Source organism: Eulemur rufifrons, chromosome 30, assembly GCF_041146395.1.
Source record: "Eulemur rufifrons isolate Redbay chromosome 30, OSU_ERuf_1, whole genome shotgun sequence".
Lineage (NCBI taxonomy): Eukaryota > Metazoa > Chordata > Mammalia > Primates > Lemuridae > Eulemur > Eulemur rufifrons.
In genome coordinates, this window is record NC_091012.1 from 81170594 (window position 1) to 81187724 (window position 17131).

Genomic DNA, 17131 nt, shown 5'->3' on the forward strand with positions numbered 1-17131 from the left:
GCTCTGACTCAGTGGGGGGGGGTGGCAAGGGCAGTATACATAACCTAAACTTTTGTACCCCCATAATATTCTGAAATAAAAAAAAATGTTAAATGCCTGAAGTGATGGATACCCCAATTACCCTGATTTGATTAATTCACATTGCATGCCTGTGTCCAAACATCACATGCACCCTATAAAGATATACAAATACTATGTATGCATGATAATTACAAACTTTAAAACAGCTGTTCAAAAAAAAAAAAAAACAAAAAGATAATGGTTATGGAAAGCGGAAATTTTAAATAGAATGAGAGAGTATAGTGTCAACACTTTCCGGTATGGAGTGCAAAATCCTTGTCAGGAACAGGTTTCAACAAGTCATTTTCTAATATTTATATAAGTTGACAATAATATAAAACAATGAAACTTTATAATTTACTCCTCTTCTAAACTCTCCATATTTACATGATTTTAAATCCTAAATGAGAACTATTTGAAGACATCATACTAATACAGTGCTACCCAAATATAAGTGAAGCTATGTGATCTTCAAGTAATTTACTAGATATTCTTATTTTAGGGCTGTTGAGAAGTTGTATTTGTGATGACTGAATGGGGATCTAAGAATCAAATTAGCTTCTGTAAGTGCTTTCAGAACTTGTCCTAATAGTACGGAATGTTTAAAAAAAATGAGAGAGGGGAGAGAGAAAGAGCAAGACTTCAGAGAGGGTAAGGAAAAAAAAAAGAAGAGAAACAGCACAGTAATAGTAGCTTTTTCTTATTTTCTTTTTTTATACTTTTGCCTTTGGAGAAATAAAACCTTTGTAATTTAGTTTTTTCTCATCTTTTTTTTTTTTTTTTTTTAAGTTAACCTTGGAAGTGAATAAGGAAAACAGAAGGCAAAGAACATCTGAGTTTTACCATGTCTGCAATGGTGGTAGGGTGGAATGAAAGTGTCGTATCAGAATAGTTTGTTATGTATGATAAAGTTGGACTAGAGCTAAGTAATCATATGAATTGGAAGGGTTGGAGAGATTAAAATTATTCCTAGATATTCATGGGGATTATTTTGCTCTGAAATAAACTAAATTTAACAGATTGAATGGAGGCACAAAGCTTTTTCTAAATCAAGTTATTCATTCTCTAGAAGGGACTCAGATAATGAGAAACAATGGTTAACAATGGCTCTAAATTACATATTAAATATTTGTATAAATATATATTAATTAATTTAGCAATATTATATTTTTTAGTAAATAGTCATTGTGGTAAAGGATTTTTGAAATACTATCTAAAGGCAATAATGGTTGAGAGTTCACACTCTAGTGCAGTGGTTCTCAATCAGAGGCATTTTTCTTCCACGGGGAGAATTTGGCAATGTTTGGAGATATTTTGAATATTCTACAATGCAAAGACAGTCCCTTCACAACAAAAAATTGCCAGGCCCAAAATGTTAACAATGCTGAGGTTAAGAAACCCTGCCCTAGGTCAAGAGTACCTGGGTTCAAAATCTTGGTCTCAGTACTTAATATCTGTATCACCTCAAGCAAATTACTTAATTCCTCATGCCTTAGTTTCCCCATTTCTAAAATGGAGATAATATGCATACATCATGGAATGGAACTGCTGTGGAGATTAAATAAATTAACATATACACAGTTCTTTATATGTAGTAAGTGCAATATGAAGTGTTTATGTGACAGCCAGTTGATTAGAGAGTTGGGCTATGACCGCTACTGGTTGATTAGCCCATATGTGGAAGGGATTTAAGGGAGACTTCAAGACACTTTCATGATTTATGTGCATCTCTACATAGTCAGTATCTTTGGAGAGGGATCGGGGGAAACAAGGACCTAGGATGTAATTCCATGAGATGACCTTGTAAATAGCGTGTATGTAATCTCACTAAGAATGACAGTGTGTTGATGAGTGTACCACTTGTGAAATGAAGCTGAAAGTTATCATTGCCATCTGAAAAATCACACAACTATGTATAAGCATTGGTCTGATAGTTAGGTGCCCTGTACTTTTTCAATGACTATCATGGAATTATAACCCTGGGAAAGTAACTTTCCCTTTCTGAGCTTTTGTTTCCCAATGTGTTAGGTGAGGCACATAGACTAGATAGTCTTTAGGAACATTTTCAGGTCTGACTTCAATAGGATTGAATATATGAATCTTGTCTTTAATATTCCCATGTTGATACTTTTAAACGTCCTCTCCCCCAAATTGATGTTTTCATGATGTATAAGATTCCTAACACTATTTTAGGGTATAGAACGTTTTATCTTAGCATGCATTTGAAGTTGGGTAATACATTTGAAGTTGGGGAATGTGATACCTCCAGTTTTGTTCTCTTTGTTCTTTTCTGTTCTTAGTCTGGATTTATTTATTTATTTATTTTCATTTCAGAGTATTACATGGGTACAAACACTTTGGTTACATAAACTGCCTTTATATCACCTGACAAGCATGTCCATCCCTCAGATAGCATGTACCACATCTGATAGGTGGGGAAGGGATGGATAAATCCAGTTTCGTTATTTTGCTTAGGATTTCTTTGGCTATTTGTGTTATTTTTTGGTTACATGTGAATTTTAGAAATTTTTTTCAAATTATGTGAAAAATTACATTGGTATTTTTACAAGAATTGCTGTGAATCCATATATATCTCTGGGTAGTATTGTCATTTTAACAATATTGATTCTTTGATCCCTGAACATGTCATATTTTTCCATTTGTTTGTGTTTTCTATGATTTCTTTCATCAATGATTTGTAGTTCTCATTATAGAAATATTTCACCTCCTGGGTGAAATTTACTCCTAGGTATTTTATTTTATTTAAGCTATTATAAATGTGATAGAGTTCTAGATTTGGTTCTGAGCTTGGTCATTGTTGGTGTATAAAAATGATGTTGATTTTTGTGCATTGATTTTATGATATGAGACATTGCTGAATTCATTTATCAAATCTATGATTCATTTGGAGGAGTCCTTAGGATTTTGTATGTATAAGATCCTATTATCAGCAAACAGAGATAATTTGACTTCCTCTTTTCCAATTTGGATGCCCTTTATTTCTATCTTGCCTTATTGCTCTGGCTAGGACTTCCAGTACCATATTGAACAGAAGTGGTGAAAGTGGGTCTCCTTGTCTTGTTCCAATTCTTAGGAAGCATGCTTTCAACTTGTCTATGTTCAATATGATGTTGGTTGTGGGTTTGTCACATATGGCTTTTCTTATTTTGAGGTATGTTCCTTCTATGCTGAGTTTCTGAAGGCTTTTTATCATGACAGGTACTGGATTTTATCAAATTCTTTCCCCAAATCCATTGAGATGATCATGTGGTTTTTATTTTTAATTTTGTTTATGCAGTAAATCACATATTGACTTGTGTATGTTGAACCATCCTTGTATCCCTGGCATGAAACCCACTTGATCATGGTGCATTATCCCTGTGATGTGCTGTTTGATTCTGTTTGCTAGTATTTTGTTAAGGATTTTTGAAACTATGTTCAACAGAGATATTGGTCTGTAGTTTTACTTTTTGTTGCATCACTTCCTGGCATTAGTGTTAGGGTAATATTTGCTTCATAGGATGAGTTAAGGATGATTCCGTCCTTCCAAATATTTTGGAATAATTTCAGTAGGATAGGCACTAGTTATTTTTTATGTATGGTAGAATTTGGCTGTGAATCCATCTGGTGCTGAACTTTTTAATTTTTTTTCCCTTGGGAGATTTTTTGTTTCTGATTCAATCTCAATGCTAATTATTGGTCTACTCAAGAGGTCTATTTTTTCCTGGTTCAATCTCAGGAGGTTGTATGTTTTCAGGAATTCATCCATTTCCTCTAGGTTTTCTAGTTTGTGAGCATATAGTTATTCATAGTAGTCTCTCATGATCTTTTGTATTTCTGTGGCATCAGTTATAATGTCTCCTTTTTTATTTCTGATTGTGTTTCTTTGGATTGTTTCTATTCTTTTCTTGCTTAGTCTAGCTAGTGTTTCATCATTTTTGTATATTTTTTTCAAAGAACCAACTTTTTATTTTGTTTAATTGAAAAATAAGATGTAAAAATTGTGGACTATAATGTGATTCATTAAGGATGGTAAAAGTTTTGCAACACTGAGAGTAAAATGATGATCTAAAGAAAAGTTATTTAATGAACATAACCTTGCCCACATCTCTCTTCCCTTCACTCATAAGGTGACATGAAATCACAATAAATCAGAGAGCACAAGAGTACCAAAAGTCAGGGGTACTGAACACTTTTATGACAGAAAGTATAATATATAGAATAACATTCCCTATAGCATTCTATAAAGAATGAAAAACCAAAGTTGTTTGAACAACTACCACCAGCTCAATTAACTATTTAAGTATTCAATGCCATTAATCAGCATTCAAAAGTATAAAATTAAATTCAGAAGTCTTGGGGAAAAAATTATCAGTACTTTTACTTTTGTGGAAATGATGTATCCTTGGAAAACTTGGACTCTATGAAAAAGTTATGTCTTCTAGTATATCGGCTAGTTGGAAGATTACTACAAATACGGTTTTTAAAAAATTGGTTCTTTGAAAAGATAAACAAAATAGACACACCTCTGGCTAGACTAACCAAGAGCAGAAAAGAAAAATCTCTAATAACCTCCATTAGGAACAGGAAAGGAGAAATCACAACCGATGCTACAGAGATACATGATATCATCTATGAATTCTACAAAAATCTTTATGCACACAAACTGGAAAATGTGGAGGGCATGGACAAATTTTTAGAAACACATAGCCTTCCCAGGCTGAACCAGGAAGAAATAGAATTCCTGAATAGACCAATATCGAGAACTGAAATCAAAACAGCAACAAAAAACCTTCCCAAAAAGAAAAGCCCTGGTCCAGATGGGTTCACACCTGAATTTTACCACACCTACAAAGAAGAACTGGTGCCCATCCTACATAAACTATTCTCCAAAATTGAGAAGGATGGAATTCTTCCCAACACATTTTACCAAGCCAACATAACATTGATACCAAAACCAGGAAAGGAAGCAACAAAAAAAGAAAACTACAGACCAATATCTCTTATGAATATAGATGCAAAAATTCTCGATAAAATCCTAGCAAATCGAATCCAAGTGCTTATCAAAAAAATAATCCATCACGACCAACTGGGCTTCATGCCAGAAATGCAGGGATGGTTTAACATATGCAAATCTATAAATATAATTCACCACATAAATAGAAGCAAAAATAAAGACCATAGGATCCTCTCAATAGATGCAGAAAAAGCATTTGACAAAATTCAACACCCTTTTATGTTAAGAGAGCTTAACAAAATAGGCATAGACGGGACCTACCTAAAAACGATACAAGCCATATATGACAAACCCACAGCCAACATCATACTGAATGGGGAAAAATTGAAAGCATTCCCACTTAGAACTGGAACCAGACAAGGCTGCCCACTGTCCCCATTACTTTTCAACATAGTATTGGAAGTCCTTGTGAAAGCTATCAGGCAATAGAGCAAAATCAAGGGAGTCCAAATAGGGAAAGAAGAGATCAAACTCTCACTCTTTGCTGATGATATGATGTTATCTCTGGAAAACCACAAGGATTCAACCAAGAGACTCCTGGAATTGATCAATAAATTCAGTAAAGTCTCAGGTTACAAAATCAATACACACAAATCAGAGGCATTCATATACGCCAATAACAGTCAAACGGAGAACCAAATTAAGGACTCAATATCCTTCAAAATAGCAGCAAAGAAAATAAAATACCTAGGAATATATTTAACTAAAGAGGTAAAGGACCTCTACAGGGAGAACTATGAAACACTGAGGAAGGAAATTGCAGAGCATGTAAATAGGTGGAAAACCATACCATGCTTGTGGATCAGAAGAATCAACATTGTTAAAATGTCTATACTGCCCAAAGTGATCTACAGATTCAATGCAATCCCTATTAAATTACCAACATCATTTTTCACAGATATAGAAAAAATAACTATACACTTTGTATGGAATCAGAGAAGACCCTGTATAGCAAAAGAAATTTTAAGCAATAAAAACAAAATGGGAGGTATTAATTTGCCAGATTTCCCTTTTTTTAAATTCAGGATATTATGGGGATACAAACATTTTGGATACATGAAACACATTTTATGTATTCATTTATTGATGGCCACTTTGGTTGTTTCCACTTATTAGCTATTGTAACAAACATTTGCATACAGATATCTGTTTGAATCACTATTTTCCATTCCTTTGGGTTTATACTTAGGAGTGGAATTACTGGGTTATACTGAAATTGTGTTTAGCCTTTTGAGGAACTACCAAGATGTTTTCCACTAATGGCTACACCACCAGTAATGTGTGAGGGGTACAATTTCTCTACATCGTTGTCAACATTTCTTGATTTAAAAACAAGTATAGCCAATGTAGTATGTGTGAAGTGGCATCTAATTGCACTTTTGATTTGCACTTCCCTAATTACCAATGATGTTAGGCATTATTTTATGTGCTTATTGGTCACTTGCATATCTTATTTGAAGAAATGACTATTCAAATCCTTTCTATATTTTTTTATTTTTAAAAAATTTAGGAGGTACAAGTGTTTTTTGTTATGTGGTAAATTGTATCATGCTAAAGTCAGGGCACTCAGTGTACATACATATCACCAGAATAGTGTACATTGTACATGATAGGTAGATTTTTCTCCCTGGCCCCAACATCCTTCCCCCTTCTTAGTTTCCAATGTCCATTATTGCACTTTATGATCATATATAGCCTTTGTTTAGCTCCCACATGTAAGTCAGAACATGTGGTATCTGTTTTTTCATCACTGAGAGTCTTAACTTAGGATAATAGTCTCCAGTTCCATCAAAGTTGTTGCAAAAGACATTATTTCGTTCCTTTTTATAGCTGAGTAGTCTTCTATGGTATGCACGTATACATTTTCTTTATCCATTCATCAGTTGATGTGAATTTATGTAGATTCCACATCTTTGCTATTGTGAATTATGCTAAGATAAACATTTGTGTATGGGTGTCATTTTTATAAAATGTCTTCTTTCCCCTTGGGTAGATAACCACTAGTAGGATTGTTGGATTGAATGGTATGTCTACTTTTAGTTCTTCAAGGAATCTCCATACTGCTATCCATAAAAGTTGTACAAGTTTACATCTCCACCAATAGTGTATAAATGTTCTCTTTTCACTGCAACCACACCAATATCTATTGTTTTTGACTTTTTAATAATGGGAATTCTGACAGGAGTAAGGTGGTTCCCTATTGTGGTTTTAATTTACATTTCCCTGATGATAGGTGATGTTGAGCATTTGTTTACATTTGTTGGGCATTTGTATATCTTCTTTTGAGAAAAATATGTTCGTGTATTTTGCCTTCTTTTTCATAAGGTTATTTGTTTTTTCTTGAAAATTTGAATTTCTTGTAGATGCTGGATAGTAACCCTTTGTCAGATGTGTAAAATAAAATAAAATCTTAAGGCCCCCCCACCCCAGCTGACTGAATGGACTCTTTCTTGGCCAAGGGGGCCCAGAAATACCCTAAAGCTGAGTTGTTGGCCATGAGAAGGGAAGTCAGACATGTCTCATCATGCCTCACTCTCTTCTTGTAGATATCCTCTGTAACTCATTAACAGGCTAAAGGCTATGCACGAGAAACCTATAGGTCCACAAGTTACATAACAAGTAGCTTCAGTCTGGATATATGGCCTGTGGCTTGTCTCTGATTAACAGACTTCCTTATCTTAACTTAAAACATTCCAAGCCTTTAGGCAAAGATTCATTTCTTTAACCAATTACAAATCAAAGAATCTTTAACCTCCCCTATAGCCTATAAGCCCCCACTTTGAGATGTATCATCTTTTCTGGCCAAACCAAGGTGTTATACCTTCCATGTATTGATTTATGACTTACCATGTAATTCCTGTCTCCCCGAAATGTATAAAACCATACTGCAACCCAACCAGAGTGAGTCCACTTGGTCAAGGCTTCTTAGGCATGGTTTTGGGCATGTTCCTCAAATTTGGCTCAGAAAGAAAACCTCTTTAAATTATTTTACAGAGTTTGACTTCTTTTTTGTTGAAAGATATATAATTAGTGAACATTTTCTGCCATTCTGTAAATTGTATATTTACTGTGTTGATTATTTCCTTTGCTGTGCAGAAACTTTTTACTTTGATTAAGTCTGATTATTTATTTTTCTTGATGCTATATTTGGTTTTGGGATCTTATTCAAAAATTCTTTTCCTAGGCTAAGTTCTAAAAGAGTTTTTTGTACATTTTTTTCTAGAATTTGTATAGTTTCAGGTCTTATATTTAAGTTTTTAATCTTTCTTGAGTTAATTTTTGTATATGGTGAGAGATAGGGATCCAGTTTCATTCTTCTGCATGTGGTTATCCAATTTTCCAAGCAACATTTGTTGAATAGGATATTCGTTCCAGAAGTGTATGTTTTGGTCTGCATTGTCAAAAATTAGTTGGTCTTAGCTATATGGTTTTATTTCTGGGTTCTCTATTGTGTTCCATTGGTCTATGCATCTTCTTCTATACCAACACCATGCTATTTTAGTTACTGTAGACTTGTAGTATAATTTGAAGTCAGGTAATGCAATGCCTCCATATTTGTTCTTTTTTCTTTGGCAGTTGGGGGTCTTTTGTGATTCTAAATGAAGATTAGGATTATTTTTCTTGATCCATGAGAAATGACTGGAATTTTGATGGGAATTGCTTTGAATCTGGAAATCACTTTGGGCAATATAGACATTTTTACAACATTGATTCTTCCAATCCATAAGCATGGGGTGTTTCTCCATTTTTTAAAATGTAATCTGCAATTTCTTTCATCAATGTTTTACAGTTCTCCTTATAGAGATCTTTCACTTCTTTGGTTAAGTATACTCCCAGCTATTTTATTTTCTTTGTAGCTACTATAAATGGTATTGAGCTCTTCATTTGACTTTCAGCATGACTGTTATTAGTATACAGAAATTCTATTAATTTGTGTACATTAATTTTGTAACCTTAAACTTCACAGAATATATTTATCAACACTAGGAGTCTATTGATGGAATTTTTAGGGTACTCTAAGGTATAAAATCATACCATTGAAAAAACAGGGATAGGTTGAACTCCTCTTTACCAATTTTGATTCCCTTTCCTATTCTTACCTGATTGCTCTGGCTAGGACTTCCAGTACTATGTTAAATAGAAGTGGTGTCAGTGGGCATCCTTGTCTTGTTCTGGTTCTTTTTTTTAATTTTTTTAATTTCAGCTCATTATGGGGGTAAAAAAGTTCAGGTTATATATATTGCCCATGCCCCTCCATCCCCCCGAGTCTGAGTTTCAAGTGTGTCCATTCCCTAGATAGTGTAAATTGCACTCATCATGTAGGTATGCACCCATCCCCTCTCCCCACCTCCATCCCCCTAGTCAGAACTTCAAGCATGTCCATTCCCCAGACAGTGCGCATCACACTCATCAAGTAGGTATACACCCATCCCTTCTCCCCAGCCCCCACCTCTGTCCGATACCCAATCGGTGTTATTCCCAAATGTGCACTTAGGTGATGATCAGGGAAACCAGTTTGCTGGTGAGTACATGTGGTGTTTATTTTTCCATTTTTGGGATACTTCACTTAATAGAATGGGTTCCAACTCTCCCCAGGAGAACCAAAGAGATGCCATATTGCCGTTATTTCTTATAGCTGAGTAATATACATATACCACATTTTGCTAAGGGGGAATGGTTTCAACTTTTCCCCATTCAATATAATGTTGGCTGTTGGTTTGTCATGTATGGCTTTTATTATTTTGAGGTACGTTCCTTCTATACCTAGCTTGTTGAGAATTTTTATTGCAAAGGCATGCTGGATTTTGTTGAATGCTTTTTCTGCTTCTATTGATATGATCATATATTCTTTGTTTTTGCTCCGGTTTATGTGGTTAATCACATTCATTGATTTGCATATGTTGAACCATCCTTGCATCCTTGGATGAAACCCACTTGATCGTGGTGTATTATTCTTTTGATATGCTGTTGAATTTGGTGTGCTGGTACACTGTTGAGGATTTTTGCATCTATGTACATAAGGGAGATTGGACTGTAGTTTTATTTTTTTGTTGTGTCCTTTCCTGGCTTTGGTATAGAGGTGATACTGGCTTTGTGTTATAGAATTACTTAGGGCAGATTCCTTCCTTCTCAATGTTATGGAACAGTTTCAGTATAATGGGTGCCAATTCTTCTTTGTAGGTATGGTAGAATTCAGCTGTGAATCCATCTCATCTTTGGCTTTTTTGTTGTTTTGGGGAGAGTTTTTATTACTGTTTCAATTTCACTACTCATTATTGATCTGTTCAGGATTTATATTTCTTACCAATCCAACTTTAGGACATTAAGTGTTTTCAAAAATTTATAGATTTCTCGAGATTTTCCAGTTTATGTAAATAGAGGTTTTCATAGTAATTGTGGATTATATTTTATATATTTTTTGTTAGTTTCTTATTTTTTATTTTTTTTATTTCAGCATATTACAGGGGTACAAATGTGTAAGTTACATATATTGCCCTTGCCCCACCCGAGTCAGAGCTTCAAGCATGTCTATCCCCCAGACTGTGCGCACCCCACCCATTAGGTGTGTATATAACCATCCCCTTCTCCCCTCTCCCATCTGCCCAACACCCAATGAATGTTATTACTATATGTGCACTTAAGTGTTGATCAGTTAAAACCAATTTGATGGTGAGTATATGTGGTGCTTGTTTTTCCATTCTTGAGATACTTCACTTAGTAGAATGGATTCCAGCTCTATCCAGTATAATACAAGAGGTGCTAGATCACCACTGTTTTTTGTGGATGAATAGAACTCCATGGTATACATATACCACATTTTATAAATAGACTCATGTATTGATGGGCACTTGGATTGTTTCCACATCTTTGCAATTGTGAACTGTGCTGCTATAAACATTCTAGTGCAGATGCCTTTTTAATAGAATGTCTTTTGTTCTTTTGGATAGGTGCCCAGTAATGAGATTGCTGGATCAAATGGTAGTTCTGCTTGTATCTCTTTGAGGTATCTCCATATTGCTTTCCACAGAGGTTGTATAGTTTGCAGTCCCACCAGCAGTGTATGAGTGTTCCTATCTCTCTGCAACCACATGAACATTTGTTTTGGGACTTTTTGATAACATATTCTAGATATTAAACCATTATCAGATATAATTTGCAAATATTTTCTCAATCCTATAAAAATGTCTCTTTTCTTGATAGTGTCCTTTGCTGCACAGATTTTTAAATTTGATTAAGTTTCATTTTTTTTTTCTTTTCTTACTCCTTCTCTTGGTGTCTTTTTCAGGAATCCATTGCCAAATCCAAGATCATAAATATTTAGCCCTATTGTTTCTTATACGATTTGTATGTTTTTAGCTCTTATATGTAGGTCATTCATCCATTTTGAGGTATTTTTTTGTATAATGTGTAAGGTGAGGGTCCAACATTCCATTGAATATGGAAATCCAGTTGTCCCAGCATAATTTGTTGAAGAGACTCTTATTTTTTGAATAAATTCACTTGTCATTCAGTGAAAAATCATTTACGTATAGATGTGTCAATGTATTTCTGGACTCTCAATTTTATTGTATTGATGTATATTTATATCCTCATGCCATTACCACACTCTTTTGATTACTGTAGGTTTGTATTAAATTTTGAAATCTGGAAGAGCAAGTCCTCTAACATTGTTCTTCTTTTTCAAGGATGTTTTGGCTGTTTGGACCTCTTGTAATTCCATATGTATTTTATGATCAGCTTTTCCATTTCTGCAAAACAAGGCACTTGACATTTTTATTGAGATTGCATTGAATATGTAGCTCACTTTGGGTAGTTTTGACATATTAACAATGTTAAATATTTCCATCTATGGATGCAGAATCTTTTTCCATTTATTAGGTTTTCTATAATTTCTTTCAGCCATGTTTTGTAGTTTTGAGTGTACAAGTCTTTCATTTCCTTGTGTAAATTTAATCCTAAGTATTAATATATTATTCTTTTAGATGCTACTGTACATGGAATTTTAAATTTCATTTTGAGATTATTTACTGCAGGTATTATAGAAACACAACTGATTTTCGTGTGTTGACCTTGTGCCCTGCAACTTTGCTGAACTCATTTATTAGCTCCAGTAACTTTGCTAGGTAATTTTGTGATGCCTATATATAGGATCATGTGACCTGCAAATAGAGATAGTTTTTATTTCTTCCTTTCTAATTTGGATGTTTTATTTTCCTTTCTTATTTGATTGCTCTGGCTACAACTTCCAGTACAATGTTCAATAGCAAACGGAAAAGCAGGTATCATCTTGTTCCTGATCTTGGGGGTAACTTTCAGTCTTCACCATTGAGTATAATGTTAGCTGCGGGCTTTTCATAAATGAGGTATATGATGTTAAGAATACAAATTTCCTTGTAGTCCCAGTTTTATGAGGTTTTCTTAAATCATGAAATGGTGTTGAACTTTGTCCAATGCCTTTTCTGTAGCAATTGAGATGATCATGTGTGTTTTTCCCTTTCTATTAGTATGTATTACATTGATTGATTTTCTTATACTAAATCGTCCTTGTATTCCTGGGATAAATCACAGTTTGTAATGGTTTATAATCATTTTAATATTCTGTGGGATTAGATTTTCTATTATTTTGTTCAGGATTTTTCCATCTATATTTGTAAGGAATATTGAACATTGGTGTGCAATTTTCTTTCTTTTTTTTGTGATGTCTTCTAATGGCTATGGTATCAGGGTAATCCTAGATTCATAAAATGAGTTAGGAAGTATCTCCTCTTCTATTTTCTGGAAGAGTTTCAGAAGGACTGGTTATTGTTCTTCTTTAAATGTTTGGTAGAATTCATGAATGAAGCCATCTTGTCTTGGACTTTTCTTTTCTGGGAGGTTTTTCATTACATATTCAATCTCTTTACTTGCTACCGGTTTGTTGAGATTTTCTTTTTCTTCTTGAGTCTGTTTAGGTAATTTGCATGTTTCTAGGGATTTTGCTATTTCATCCAAGTTACACAACTTATTTGTATACAATTGTTCAGTTTTTTCTTATGATCCTTTTTTTGAATTTGAAGCTAGTTATAATTTATTTTTAAACAATTATTGATGCGTAACAGATGTACCTAGTTTGGGATACCATTTGTGTGTGTGTAAGGTTGAAGTAATGTCCTCACTTCATAACTGACTTTATAATTATTCACCATCTCTCTTTTTTTTTTCATTTTCAGTCTTTCTAAAGCTTTGTCAATTTTAAATTAATTTCTTTTTCCTTTACTAGTTTTTTTAATTGAATATTGGCCATCATGTATGAAAAAATATAAAGATAATTTGAGTTTTGGGATGGTGTTATATTCCTTTAGAGAGAATTTACTTCTGATTATGTTAGGCAGTTTTGGTAGGGACAAATCAACTTATTAATAATTCAGTGAGGGATTACATTGACTAAAATCTGGACTTCAGTTTTTGGAAGAGCTGATCTTCTTCTGATTTATCCTTAAACCTAGCTGTACCCCATTATTGGCCCCAATTTAAAGCTTGGATGGCTGAGAATACCCATTTTTTTCACTTAGCTATATAAAAATAATGAAGAGTTTAGTCAGCTTTTCAGCTCATCGGTCAATTTCTACTCAGCCTTTTGGCTTCCTGGTCACCCATTTTGAATGAATAAATACCTCACAACATATAAGCAGTGTCAAACGTGAGGTTCATCACTCTTAACTTCCTTCTTTATAGGGTCTTTTACTCTACAGTCCACCTTGCCTTAATATCTCTTTGATGTCCTCAAACAGAAGGCTTATTTTATTTTGTCTTGTCTAGACTTTCTGATTTTTCTTGGTGGGATGGTTGGTCTAATAAAAATCTTGAGTGACTTTGCTTGAAGTAGCAGCCTAATTCTCAGGATTTTCATGAGACATAAAATTTTCTATGAGCCTTTTTTGCCACAGTAAAACAAGAAATGGCAGGGACCAAGTTGAGAGGAGGCCCCTTAGAACCAAGAACTTTGCATACTAATGCAGAAAATATTTGGAGCTTAGTTACCCACATTATTGCTGGTCTTATTATATTCACTCCCACCTGAAGAAGAAGTTTCAACCAGTTAATGGGCTTAAAGTGAGGATTTGAGGATTAAATGAGTTATTATATACAGCTCTTAGAACAGTGCCTGGCAAGTACTAACCATATATAAGATATTCCCACATATAATCAGGTTGTGAACTGGTAAGCAAATACAATTTACAGGACACAATACCTGTGATGATCTGTGATGATGAATACTGTTTAAAGATTTCGCAGTATGTTTAAACATCATCAAATATTTATTAAATCACTTCTGTACAAACACTATGCTGAACAAGGTTAATAAAAAATAAGATAGCACTTCTTCTCAAGAGACTTAAAATGTACATGATACATACATTAAAATTTAAACATTACTTGTTTAAATGTGTCATTATTCTATAAATTTTAAGGGAAATAATGCTCTCTTATTAATGTCTCTTCCTTGAAGCCTAGTATATGTATCTTCACAAATGATTATGGAATTTAAACAATCTTACAAAGCATCATATGCTAAATTCTATGAAATGGAAACTACAAAAGAAGGAAGATTCACCTTGTTTGATTGATGGATGAATGAATATATAAATGGTAGCATGAATGAATGAAATAACTAGTCCTTAAAAGAAGCATCCTATTTAGATAAGCAGAAAAGCCAGGGTAGTAAATTCTAGGTGGAACAGATAGTATGATGAAAAGCATAAACGTTGAAATACATACAAAATATTTAAGGATGAATGAATAAAACAGCTCAATGGTAGTATAGGGGTTACATACAATCAAAGGATAATAATAAATTATTTTGGGCTAAGGAGGGCCTTGAAAACCAATTAATAAAGTTTAGACAATGTTCAATAGATAACAGTGACCATTTTGAATGTTTGTAATCAGCTCAATAGTTATTTTAAAACAATCCAGCAGTAATGGTAAATTCTGATTCAACAGAAAAGAGATTTCAGGTGACAACTGCATTTGTTGCCTATATACTTATTTTATATGGTCCTGAATTTCAGTGTTTGCACTGGAAATGGTAAAAAAGAGAAAGGTTGTATAGGCATTACTGATGATAAACTTACAGGACTTGATAAATAAATGCATATAAGGATGTATGGAGAACAGCACAACAAAACCATGTCTTACCTGTTCAGAGAAATGTTTCAGTAATGTCATGTGTTTAATGAGGTGGTTTTTCAGACTGGAAAATTCTGACATGCAATCAAATGGAGGCCTGCCAGGAAAGGATGACAAGAGATTCCATAAATCTGAGTTTCATTGAATTACCATATCTTTATACCTCAGGAAATTGAAAATTATAATCTACAATATAGAGAGCTTTAGATTAAAGGTACCAATAGACAGTTAACTTTGAAACACTACAATATCATATCAAAAAGTAACATAACTCTTATGTGAAAGATGATAAATGTAATATTTCTATGGTCTCAATAAATTGAGAGGTGGTAGAAGCACAATTTGCAGTAGTTACTCCTGTTTTCAAATTAATATAAAATGGTGGATGGCACAGTAGATCTCTTTTTATTTTTTTCTTAGATTCCTTACTGTACAAATAATTACATGAAAAAGAATAAAATGAGGCAAGCAAAGGGTCAAATATTAATTAACTATATAATCTACAAGTGGATTATCTATTTCTTGAAAAATAAAGATTGGCAGTTGTCTGGTAATTCATTTTATTTTCCACAAATAAAAAAGTATTTTATTTAGGACATTATAACTAATTTAGAAGTTTGTGCTTTATTAATTGTATCTATCATGAGTTTTAGTCTTCTGTTGTGCGGGGGACCTGTAATCACAAGTAGATATTTGAATGAGGTGATAAAACCTATACCGTTTTGTGGGAAAATGATCACTTGCTTCATCTGTATTATTAAGGATATTTAAAAAAATGGGAAACCATTTTTAGAACATCATTTGTAAAATAAATTAGAAGCACCACAGTGCTGAACCCTTATTTATTCCCATAAGGGAAATAAAATTTTATTTTTACGAATTAGCAAGAAAAAGTCATTTGTAATCCCCTCCCTCCAAAATTCCCAGGAGATTAAAACTCATGTTTGCATGAAAGTGTCACTTTCTGGAGGTCTATTTCTAAAGAACTTAACATGGGTAATGATTCAAATTACTTTTTATAATTAAGCTTATAAACTTATGTGGTAAAAGTGGCAGCCAGAATCCACAGGAAATCTCCTCTAACTCTGTCCAGGGTATGAAAAATGTGGGGAAAATTCTTTGGGAAGTTTTTACCTTGTCATCTAGGTCTAGACCAAAAAATTATGAGCAAATAGCCAAGGAAACATTGACCCACTTTTTAAAAGTGGAGCCTACTCCCATCATCCTACCCTATCTCTTAATTTTTGACATGAAAAATGCTCAATTTATGTTTTCTTACAAGTATAATCTTGGTTAGTTATACTTAGTTATGTGATCTTGAGTTACTACATCACCTCCACTGAATTTTGTAATAAATTCTCTTTACCTCAAATCAGTAAGCTATTTTGAATTTTAATGACTAATGGAAATATAACATCAAGGAAAATCCTTATCAATCAACTCTAAGACTTCCATCTAATACCATGATTAAGATCCTCTAAAAGCCCATAACCTCTATAGTAAACCTTAAAATGTACCTCTGTTACTAATAAACCAGCACTTATATAAAGCTCTATTGTGTATATACAAGCTTATAGTACTTGTAAAATCAATCCTTTGTACACTGTAGTTCAGTTGAGAAAGTTCAAGTAACTCAATATAAAGGCTATATATTTTAGTAATATACAAAAAAGGAACAGGAAACTCCTCCTAGGAAGAGAACAGATAATAAGTTTTCCCTTTTATTGATGATGACATCTTGAATTAAACTCCTGAATCAATTTCAATTCTCAAAAATAGTTATTATCTCTATTACCAAGATGATTCATCAGATTTATATCTTCCTTTTAAATAAAGCTGAAATAATTTTTAGGCCGGAAATCAGAAATTTGATTAAACAAGGCT